This window comes from Arachis hypogaea, chromosome 13 (genome assembly GCF_003086295.3).
Source record: "Arachis hypogaea cultivar Tifrunner chromosome 13, arahy.Tifrunner.gnm2.J5K5, whole genome shotgun sequence".
In the NCBI taxonomy this organism is placed as follows: domain Eukaryota; kingdom Viridiplantae; phylum Streptophyta; class Magnoliopsida; order Fabales; family Fabaceae; genus Arachis; species Arachis hypogaea.
The window spans coordinates 131,557,154-131,570,031 of NC_092048.1; positions in this window are offsets into that span (position 1 = coordinate 131,557,154).

Genomic DNA, 12,878 nt, shown 5'->3' on the forward strand with positions numbered 1-12,878 from the left:
AAAACTTGTGATCTTTTCAATTCTCCTTATACTGTTCACACTCATGCCTCATCACCCCAAATTTCCATTTCTTTCCTTTCTCTCTTTTACCATCACTTACCCTTTTATTATTTCAACCATTCTAATTATCCATTTCTTCATTCTTCAACATTTTTTCTTCACAACCAAGTTATTTATTGTTTTTTTTTTATCGAAGACAGAAAGACTTAAACCCCTAATCTCTTACGTGAGCATAGAGAGATTATGGTATGTTTGAAAAAGTTTAAAAGTAATTTTTTTAAGTTTTTGACTTATAAAAAATAGTAGTATTAATGTTTGGTATAATTTTTAAAATTAAATTGTAATTTTTTAAAAAATTATTTAAGAGCTTATAGAGAAGTTACAAAAAATGACTTCTCTCGTAATACTACTATTTTTTATTACCACATTTTTATAAAATAAGTACTTTTAGAACTAAAAATCCAAATACAAAATAATTTATTTATAAACTACTTTTAATATCAGGGATGCTACACATTCATGTAACCATGTAACCAAGTTGCCCAACACCAAAAAAACCTAATACCATTAAATGAAACGTGAAATACACGCGCCCAATACATCGCCCAACGCTTCTTCTCCTCCACGCTTCTTCTTCTTCTTCTCCCGCGCTTCTTCTTTTTTTCACGCTCGTTTACGCACGGAGCGTCTTCTTCTTCTTCGCCTTCTTCTTCGCGTTCCTCCTTCCCCTCCTTCTCCTCCTTTTTCGCGTTCCTTCTTCTTCACGTGTTTTCTCCTTATCGTCATTCTTTTGTTGTTGTTGTTGTTGTATTTTTTTTTGTCTTTTCCTCTTTCTCTCTGGTGAAGAAACAGTAGAATGTGAGGAAGAAGAGTTTTGAATAGTGCAGAATGAACCGAATACAGTACTCATAGTGAACCGAACATAGTACTCATGGTGAACCGAAAATAATACAATTGTATAGTACTGAGTGAACAAAACATAATCCATTATATAAAATCAAATTCAAACAGCTTTCTGCAGAATGAACCGAATACAGTACTCATGGTGAACTGAACACAGTACTCATGGTGAACCGAAAACAATATGTATAGTACTGAGTGAACGAAACATAATCCATTATATAAAATCAAATTCAAATAACTCTGCCTACAATTTACATATTATCAATTCAATTCAATTCAATTCAGTATACCTCCGTCCATTTAATTCAATTCAAATTAGCAATTGCATTCCATTCAATTCGATTCAAAATTGAATAATCCAAACTTTGTCAGTTTGATTCGTTTCAGAAGAGTAATCGAAATCACTCTCCTGTTTACCAAAAAATTATGAACCCCTAAACACTGAACCCTAAACACTAAAACCAGAACCATGAACACTGAACCCTGAACCCATAAACCCTAAATCCCTAAAATCCTAAAACCTAAACTCTAAATCCTACACCCTAAAACCTAAACCCTAAACCTTGAATCCGAACCTTGAACTCTGAACCCTAAACACTAAACCTAAACCCTGAACCCGAACCCTGAACACTGAACTATGAACCCTAAATGCTAAACCCTAAACCCTAAACCCTGAACCCTACCGTAAACCCTAAACCCCTAAAACCATGAACCCTGAACCCTAAATTCTAAACCCTCAACCATGAACACAGTGAACCAAAATTAATACACGGGGTGAACCGAAAGTTTGAAACACACTGAACCCCTGTACACTGAACCCTGAACCCATAAACCCTAAATCCTGAAACCCTATCGTTATTTTTTGTTGTTGTTGCTGCTGTATTTTTTGTCTTTTCCTCCTTCTCTCTGGTGAAGAAGCAGTAGAAAGTGAGAAAGAAGAGTTTTGAATAGTGCAGAATGAACCGAACACAGTACTCATGGTGAACCGAAATTTTAGTTATGGTGAACCAAAATCTTAATTACAGTGAAACAATTATATAGTGCTTAGGGAAGAAAACAGAACATATTGGTCTAATTTTTGTTAGACTTCTTTTTGCAGACCGAACCGAAAATATGAAAGTGATGAACCACCTCTTTAGTACTTACCGAACCGAAAAGTTACTCACATTTACTCATAGTTACTCACAATTACTGACACTCACAATTACTGACAGTTACATATTATCAATTCAATTGAATTCAATTCAGATGTAGATCACCTTACTCCATTCAATTCACTTCAAAAGTGCAGATCGAAAAAAAAACGAAGAAGAAGATGAACGACGAAGATAATTGCGTTGAATCAATCCAGATCCATAATGTAGAGAAGAAAAACGCGAAAGAGCAGAACAACAAAAAGGAGGAGGAGGAGGTTTACGTTGTATGAAAAAGTTTGCATTGAGAAACGTTGATAACGCAAAATAAGGATTCGTTATATAGGTTATAAGAGGCGCGTGTAAAACAAATGGGGTGTGGGGCGTGGAGTGAAAGTTACTTGGATATCATCCATGTAATTTTTACATGGATGTAGAGCTTTTCCCTTTTAATATAGTCATTTATTGTTTAAGCTATTTTTTCAAAAGAAACTTAATTAAGTTGTTTACTCAAATTAAACCCAAAAATGTTTGGTAACCAAAGAAAATCAGACATAATTTGCCTTATTTAGCATTTATTAATTGTTGCGACAATTAATTAATGCTAAATAAGGTAAGTTCTGGCTATTTTTTTTGTCTATCTAGCATTACCCATTAAACCTATGTCATTTGAGTTATAACTCATTAGTTATTTATTTATTTAGTGTTAAATATGATAACTTTTTAGAATTTTATAAACATGTATGTAGATTTTAAAATTTTCATCCGATGAATATATATTACCATTATATCTTTTTTTTTTTGGTTTCCCACGGTATCCCCCAACCCGACAGGTCAAGGACTAATCCGTCGCGGTACTGAGCTCCATTTAAGGGTTTGCCGCTGGCCAATATTACCATTATATCTAGTAATGATGAATATCCACCAAACCAAAATCTATAAATAATGAACCAATTACTATTTTTGCCCAATAAAAATTATCAACATCTAATAATAATAGAAATCATTATTTATAATTGTACGGAGAGTTTAAATAGAAAAGATAGTGATAGAGGTAATTTGGACCCTTTTTTTTCCCATACATTTTTATTATGGCTATTGATTGTAATTTGTAGGTTTGTTTTAACTGTGTATTTGTTTGAATAGCAATTTCTAATAATAAAGAGTGGATTACCACATATCTTTTTAAGAATAAAAATACAAAAATAATGAGAAAAAAATATTATGTTTCTTCTACCTTATATTGAAACTATATATATCCTTTTTGTCTTTATTATTTGAAGAAAGAATTAAATATTTTTAATGTTTAATTTATATAATTTTTATATTCTAAGGGTTGTCATGGTTTATAAAGTCCGAAATTATAGCTTCGATTGTCTTAAGATAAAACTAGTTTAGTTTTTTTTTTTTTATATTATTTTGTCTTGGCTTTTTAATTGATGTTTGTAATTTTAGTGATTGATATAGTAAAGTTCTGCTGTTGTTATAATAGAGACTAAATGTATACTTCTTTACACTTTAAAATTAAACTATGATACATATTAGTGTAACTTTTTTTATTCTTTTGTTTTTAATTTTTTACGGTTGCAAAAGACTAAACTAAAAAAATCTTTTACCAACTAATAACTCGCTTTAATTTAAAAAGAATGCCTTACTTCAAACTTTCTTTTTCTCAAAACATATAAAATCTACAATCTTAAAATTATATGCATAATTTATGGGAATATTATTTGTAAAACTTACCCATAATTTTTTTTTTAAAAAAAATCTTGTTCTAATCCAATTGTATACACGTAACTTTGACACACTTATCAGAGCAGTTAACCTCAAATCTCAACCTCAAGTAAATGTTAGTACGTGCTAAGTAATGCAGGTGCCACCCAGGTGATCACTGCTCAAGGCAATGCCAAAACATGCCGCCAGATGTTGACAAATCTGATAGCATGCAATCATATTTAATAATCTTTGATAATGTCACGTATTATATATGTGCTAAATCTCTTTTACAGTAATAATTAATCACTACTTTGTCTTTCAGTTATATAGGTTTGAATATAATTATTCATACATAAGGCCTTTATAGTTATAGAGGGGATCATGTGCCCGATTTCCCCTTCAAGCATATGCTCCACTTTCTGCACTTATATTGTATACCATGACAACAAAGAATGAATGAAATCCCAACCTAAACTTTTTGATCAAACTTTTTCTCTCTTTTTTTTTTTCCTTTTCTTTTTTGGTAAAATCCTTTTTGTTTCGTGGCTATCTAGTCTACTTCAATTCGTTCGTCTACTACGACTGTTCCCAGCTTTGTGCATCCGACATTATTGAAGTTGGATTCTCAATCATTTTGTTGATTCAATCAATACAAACCATGAAACTAAGTAAAAATAATTGTATTCCCCTCATGATGAAGGCATGAATTATTATTTTTCCTCCTAAGGCCCCACCACCCTTTATTATCGTTGGTGCTGCTGCTAGCTAGGTGCCACCACTTTCATTCGAATCAAATTGAAATCAAAACAATAAGAGTTTCAATTTCATGTATATGGTCCTCAAGGTTTTACAACGGAAGACAAGGTGTTAGCTACTCTTTACACTTGGATCAAAATAATAACCTACTGTTATTATGTATAAGTATCTAATTTCGTACACGAAAATTTTTATATCGTTTTAATATTAGTATCTCTAACAATTTATTCACATTTTTTGTGTAATTTTTTTAATTAAAAAAATTATTAAAATATATAACTAAATTGATAACAAGGATATTGTTATTATAGTGACAAAACTATTTGATGTACTAATATATCTTTTTAAGAACTAGCACAATATTTGTTATATTAACTAGCAGAATATCAATCATTCAATAAGTTAAAAGACAATCACGGAGATTAACAATGAAATCACAAAACAAACCGCATAAGTGAATGAAATTACTAGTCATCATTAATTTTGTCCAAGTTATCATAGGACTAGCTGGACACGTTGAATTGGAGAAAGGGAAGTACTCCTACATTTGAACACTTAATCATCTCCCTCAGCGAGTAATTGTCACTGTGTTTTTAATAACTCCATGGTTATTTTTCTTTTGGGTGTATATCGTTTTGTTTTATTTTATTTTTTTCTAGTATTTATTTATTTTAGTTCAAAAAAAATTTTGGACTAGACATTTTAGTTTGTAACTAAAATTAATTAATTTGTTAGTCTCTAATATTTAATTCTCATATTAGTTCTTGGTCTATTTCGTTTCGTCAAATTTCTAACGAAATTGTGTTACATTTCATGTTAAGTTACATATTAAGTGCCACGCTATAAATAAGACAAATTAATTTCTGAACAAATTATTACCATTAATTTAATCTTTAAAATATTTTTTGTTAGACAAATTAATTTTTAAAATTATTTATTATAAGATTAATCAGTCCCTAAAAATATTTATTATCAATAAATATATTGGGCCTTTTGATAATAAATATTTTTGAAGAGTAATGCATTTTATAATGAATAATTTTAGAACTAATTTGTCAGATAATAAATATTTTAGAGGATCAAATTAATTGTAATTTGTGTAATGGTCAATTTGTTTTTTTACATGCCTGGTACTTAACATCTGACGGGATAAAGGATAATATAATATAATACTTAGAATAATTCTATTAAAAATTGACAAAACAGTGAATCAAGATTATAATATAATTTACGGAATTAAATGTTGTAGAGCAAAATTGATAATGGCTAATTTTATGGTGTTTATAAATTTTTGTCTAAATTTTACTTAATTTATTTTTTTGTAGTAAATTTTGATTTTTTAAAAATTATTTATTTTTATATCTTTTAAATTAAATAATAACTTTTAATTATTTTTAGTAAATAAACACCACCTTTTAGATATGATAGCATTCACCTATTGATAAATACTATCTACTTTTTCCGAAAACCTAAACATATATAGGGTGTGTTTATCTTGCTCAGCATTGAGAACTTCGTCCATCATAATTAATTAATGGAAATGCAGGGTCTTGTGACTTGATCCTACTTGCACCCTCTATTGCTATTTGTGTCGCTGTATATATGTCACCACATGAAATTTTATAGACTACAAATTATGGTCAAGATGCTACGTCAGGAATCCGTTAGCCAAATATAGCACTTGTGAATTGTGATGGATTTTTTTTAATATAAAAATATAATATTTCAAAAATAATAAAAAATATTAAATAACCTATTTTACATTACATCTTTTTATAATTTAGATCTGTTAAAAAATTGATATAATTTATTATAATTTAGATTAATTATAAATTGAATTGGATCAATTTAAATTAAACAAATGTCTCTTTAAAAAAAAAAAAAGAAAAGAGATTTTTCACGTTTAGGTTCCATGAGAGGGTTAAGAAGCTTGGATAATTGATCTCTCGTGATTCGTGTATTGGATAAGATATTGTATGTGGTTGTTTACGAAAAAATTAACTAGCTTTTAGAAAATAACAACAATTCAAATAACTACAAGCTGTATTATAATCTCTTCTTTCCTATAAATTTTAAATTTGAATAGATTCATCCAATCAGAATAAATTAAATTAGACTAAATTTAAAAATAAATTTAAATTGATATTTTTAAATAAAATTTAATTAAATTAATAAATAAAAAATAAATAAATACTATTTAAATAATAATAATAAATAATACCAATTCTACGAAAATCTATTCAGTTTGATTTAAATAGTACAGTCAAGAATGAATCCAAAATTTAAATAGTACCGTCAAAAATAGATCCAAAAATCTAAAAATAAAATAATTTAAAATTAAAATATTATATAATCAAATATAATATCATATATTTGATAATAAATATAATTATAATTAATTTTTTAATTAAAAAAATTAATAAATACTTGTCAAATAAAAAAATTATCTCAGTTTTTGTAATTTTTTTATAATTTTAAATTTAATAAAATATAAAATTATTTATTTTAAAATATTTTATTAATTAATTAATTTTATTAATTTATTTATTTATTAAATATTCATGTAACAATGAGTTATATTTTTATGTTTTATATAATTGAAAAATATGACACAAAATAACATAAATTAATTGCGCTAATAATTTTGTTATATGAATTTAAAATATATTAAAATATTTTTATATAATAATAGGGGTAAAAATTAATAGAAAAATAATAAAAAAATAACTAAATAAAATTAGAAAAAAATAACATTATTATAAATAATATTAAAGTACTTTTTATATGATTATAAATATTAAAATTAATTTTAAAAAATGTAAAAAATTTTAAATTAAATAAAAAATACAAATAATATAAATATATATAGAAAAATTTAAATTTTAATATATAAAAAATATCATTTTTTTTACTATCACTACATTATTAAGCTTTATTCTATACAATGTATCTTTTATATTAATATATGAGTTTAAAATTTGTTATGAGATGAAAGTCACTACTTGTCTCCTTTTAAATTTATTCTTTACAGTATATCATTTTATTATTTGATTCAAGTTATACTATAAATATTTTTTTATTATTTTGAGGGAATTATATTTTTATATTTATAAATACCGATATCTCGCTTATAAATATGGTCCCTCAAAATTTTAAATATATATCATTTGCACCCCAAATACCGTTTTAAAAAATATAACTTTTATTTATAATGTAAATAAAAATATGTATATTATACTCATTTATACCATAAATAAAATATGTAATATGATTTAAAAATATAAATACTCCTCAAATGGTATATATTGATAAATAAAATATTTAATTTGTTTATTTATTAAAAAAATCCCACTTGTGATTGTAACAGAGTCTCAGAGATTGGACATTGGCATGTTTGATATTTGTTTAATTTAAAATGAACTTTACTGACCCATCATCCAAGTATAGCAATATGTTGCTTCTGGATTTGCACATTTTTTGAAATGAAGGTTTCTATTGGCTCTATTTGGTTAATTAATGACAATCATTTAGGGTGTGTTTAGAAAATTCGTTGGAGGTGAAGAAGCACGTTTAGATTTTTCGAAAGTTTCAACTTTTGATTTGGCAAATTTTTTTCTCATGAAAGTATAAGTGATTTTGCTACCAAAATCACGTTTACAAGAAGCAACTATTTGTAGTTTCTGCGTTTTTCTAACGGACTTTTAGCCATAGATACTAACCATTTATTTACCTTTTACCAACTTTATCCTTTATGTATGTTATTGTATTATTTATAAAATTCTTGTTATTTCTATTTATATGAGCTCTATTTTTTTATTATTTATTTTTTTATTTTTTCAACTGTTTGTTTGACCTTATACACTTTTATAATTGTGATTTTTGTGTATTATGTTTGTTATTATCTTTTTATAATATAATTTTTTGATTCTATTAGGTAAAGTAAATTAAACAAAAAATTAACTGTAAATACTAATAATAGTAAAAAATTATAGCATACTAAAAAAGAGTACTAAAAATACTAAAAATATACTATATAAAAAGATCATCAAGAACTTTTAGATTTATTTCAATTATTACAAAATAAATATTTAATTTTTTTATTATTTTTAGTACTCTCTTTTATAATTGTAATTCTCGTATACTATGTTTTAATGTAATTTTTTATAATATAGATTATGATTCCATTAAAAAAATAAATTAAATAAAAAATTAATCATAGATAATAATAAAATTATAAACATTGGATTCTAAATTAATATTAAGAATAAGATTATTGAGTCCTAAAATAAGAGTACGATGTAAAAAAATACTAAAATAACATTCTTATGTTAATACTTAAAAAATGTAATATATTTGATTAATTGTAAAATTATCCCGAGAGAGAGTTTGACAACATAACATAAAGTGCTCGTCATGAATTTCTGCGTTGAGCAAAAATTGAGGAAAAGACATCATACGAAGAACCCAAGGACGAGGTAGTGGCAGATGAAATGTGAGGAACAAAGAAGCTTCCTAAGACAGGTAGGAGAAGAGGCAAAGTGGGATGGGAATGGAAGCGCGGAAGAGATGTGGAGGGAAATGGCATAAGTTATTAGAAGAACATCAAAAGAAAGCTTTGGTGAATCTAAAGGAATAGGACCAAGAGACAAGGAGTCTTGGTGGTGGAATGCAAGTGTACAAGATAAGATAAAGATAAAAAGGAAGTGCTTTAAAAAGTGGTCTCTATGCCGCAACGCAGATAACTGGAAAAAATATAAGGCGACTAAGAAAGAGACAAAAGTGGCTGTAAGTGAAGCAAGAACAAGAACATATGAGGGTCTCTACCAGTCTTTGGGCACAAAAGAAGGAGAAAAAGGTATATATAGAATCGCAAAGAGTCGTGAAAGAATAACGAGAGATTTGGATCAAGTTAAGTGCATAAAGGATAAGGATGGAGAGGTGTTGGCTCAAGAGGAGAAGATTAATGAAAGGTGGAAGAGCTACTTCTACGAGTTATTTAATGAGGGACAGAAGACTCTTCCAAGCCTTGGTCGGTTATGCACAAGGGAAGAAGATCAAAACTTTGACTACTATCGGAGGATCCGATACTTCGAGGTAAAAAAGGCTCTAAAGCAGATGAAAAATGGCAGGGCAGTAGGACCTGATAATATCCCGATTGAGGTTTGGAAGGGTCTTGGAGAAAAAGGCATCAACTGGTTAACCAAGCTTTTTAATGAGATTTTAAATTCAAAGAAGATGCCTGATGAGTGGAGAAAGAGCACCTTGGTACCTATCTACAAGAATAAGGGAGATATACAAAGTTGTGGAAATTATAGAGGGATCAAGCTTATGAGTCATACCATGAAAATTATGGGAAAGGGTGATAGAACGGAGGTTGAGAAAAGATACACAAGTAATAGAGAACCAATTTGGATTTATGCCAAGCAGAGATCTACCACTGAAGCGATATACCTTTTAAGAAGGATGATGGAGAGGTATCGTAGTAATAAAAGGGATCTACATATGTTGTTTATTGATTTGGAAAAAGCGTATGATAGAGTACCAAGGGAGGTCTTATGGAAGGTTTTAGAAAAGAGGAGAGTAAGGATCGCATATATTTGTGCAATTAAAGACATGTATGATGGGGCCACAACTAGTGTGAAGACTTAAGGTGGTGTGACAGAGGAATTTCCTATTGGTATAGGATTACACTAGGGATCATCCTTAAGTCCATACCTTTTCACATTAGTCTTGGAAGTACTCATAGAGCACATCCAAGAGCCTGTGCCATGGTGCATGCTTTTTGCCGATGATATCGTCCTTATGGGAGAGTCAAGGGAAGACCTAAATAAAAAGTTAGAGTTATGGAGAGAAGCTCTAAAAGTGTATGGTCTGCGCATAAGCCGTAGCAAGACGGAATATATGGAATGTAAGTTCAGTCTGAGAAGGGAAAATCCTAATATAGAGGTGAAGATTGGAGAAAACAGCCTACGGAAAGTTAAAAGTTTTAAGTATTTTGGGTGCATGATACATGATAATGGAGAGATTGAACAGGATGTAAATCATAGGATCCAAGCAGGTTGGTCAAAATGGCGGAGTGCATCTAGTTTTATAATTGACAAAAAAGTGCCTTTAAAACTTAAAGGTAAATTCTATCTCACCGCTATAAGACCGGCTATGCTTTATGGTACGGAGTGTTGGGTGGCTAAAGGGGAGCATGAACATAAGTTGAGTGTGGCAGAGATGAAGATGTTTAGATGGATGAGTGATCATACGCGATTGGATAAAATAAGGAACGAAGATATAAGGGAGAGAGTTGGAGTAGCACCCATTGTGGAAAAGATGGTTGAATCGTGTCTCAGGTGGTTTGGAAATGTGAGAAGAAGATCGATAGAACATCCAGTCAGGAGGGTGGATGAGATGGTAAATTGACAAGGGGCGAAAGGCAGAGGAAGACCTAAGAAGACCATCTATGAGGTGGTCAAACGAGATTTACATGTAAACGGTCTCGCTGTAGACATGATACATGACAGAGCACAATGGTGTCGTTTGATTCATGTAGCCGACCCCGCTTAGTGGGACAAGACTTTGTTGTTGTTGTTGTTGTATATATATATATATATAATTTATATTTTTTATTTTTATTTAAAAATATATTTTATCTATTTTTATATGTTATTTTATTTTAGTAAGTAAAGATTAATTTTATTATAAAATTAACTAATAAAATCTATTTAAATATTTAAATTAAAATGATAGGATAATATAAAAAAATTATTTAAATTGATGTCTATTTTAGTAATTTTTTATCTAAAAGTAATTTTAAATGGTATAAGCCAAACAACATTTATTTTACTATAATCAATTTTGATATAAAAATTACCAAACATAAATCACTTTAATACAAACTTATTTTTTATCAAAATCAAATTTATAAAATCAATTTTATACAAACTCCAGTTTGCCAACGATAATCCAAACACACAAAGTCACTGATTTCGGTCACAATTATTCTTAAACTTTAAACCTGGTCGGCGAAAAAATGGCAATACTTTTATCGCATCAGTTTACGCGTTAGAATTAGGATATAAGTTTATATTTTATACAATACAAAGGAAAAAGAATAATAGTCACGAACTGACGAACACATAGTAAAATTAAATAATAAAAATATAACAAATATAAATAATACCCTAAATATTTTCATAATGTAAGAATAAGAACTATGCTTCAAACATTATTCTGTGAGAAAAAATAAAGGCATTCAAATGTTCTTATTATTTATTCCTTATTAATCTAGTTAACCATCACACTCATGTCATGGTTGTAACTATCTGAATAGAAAAAGAAATGGGTTTTGTCGATTTTTTTTATTAAGAGTATAAAGTATATTTTTTAACTCTAAATTGTTTCGTTCTATTTATGAAATGAAATGTATAATAAAAAAACATATTTTACACTTTAAAGTAAAAAGAAAAAAAATTTAAGAGAATGCACTTTCAATAAAAAAACTATTTTAGTCCTTCATAATTGTTAGTTATTACCTTCTCCTGATTGTAACTATTTTAGTAGAAAACTACGATATCATAGTTATAGAAACTGGAAAGTAATTCTTAAAAGTAAGATCGATATACCAAACTAACATATAATACATTATATAGCATTAAATAAAAGCCTTCACTTGTATAACATTAAATATAAATATAGTACGACATATGTATATAATGACGTGGATATTGAAAGTGTCGTTTTCGTGCATGAGAGAAACTCTATTTTCATGCATCGAATTGAGGAAATATTGAGCAGAAATTATTTCTCGTGTTCAGTTCGGTCCTTGTCGTTGAGAGCGCTCAGCTCTGTACGTAGCCCAGAGTTTCCTCCAGAATTTATATAATATTACTATTATTTATTTTTGGACTTATCTAATATCATTTTTTCTGTCTAATAACTAGATGTTACTTTCTCTTTTCATTTGCAAAATATCCCTTTCTTACAGTCATTTAGAAATAGAATATTCCATGCAATTTAACTCATGAGTGAAATATAAACTAGTAATTTTTTGAGCATTTACTTTGTAAGGAAGGGAGAAATTGACATACAATAGCTTGACGCCTATCATCATACATACTATAGTTTGGTACAATAATTATTTATTTATTTATAGGTGCTTCACGTGGTGTTACTATTGGGGGGTAAAATGGAGACAAAACTATCATTTCATATTAATCACCAATGCCCCCACCACTATAACACAAGTAAACCCCACTTCTGTCTTCTTTTTGTTGGGCCTCTGATTCTCATTTAACATCAACATATATAAATATATAATATGTAGATTTTTCTTTTATTTCTCATGGAAATTTGAAAACTTTACACACAATACTCATGTCA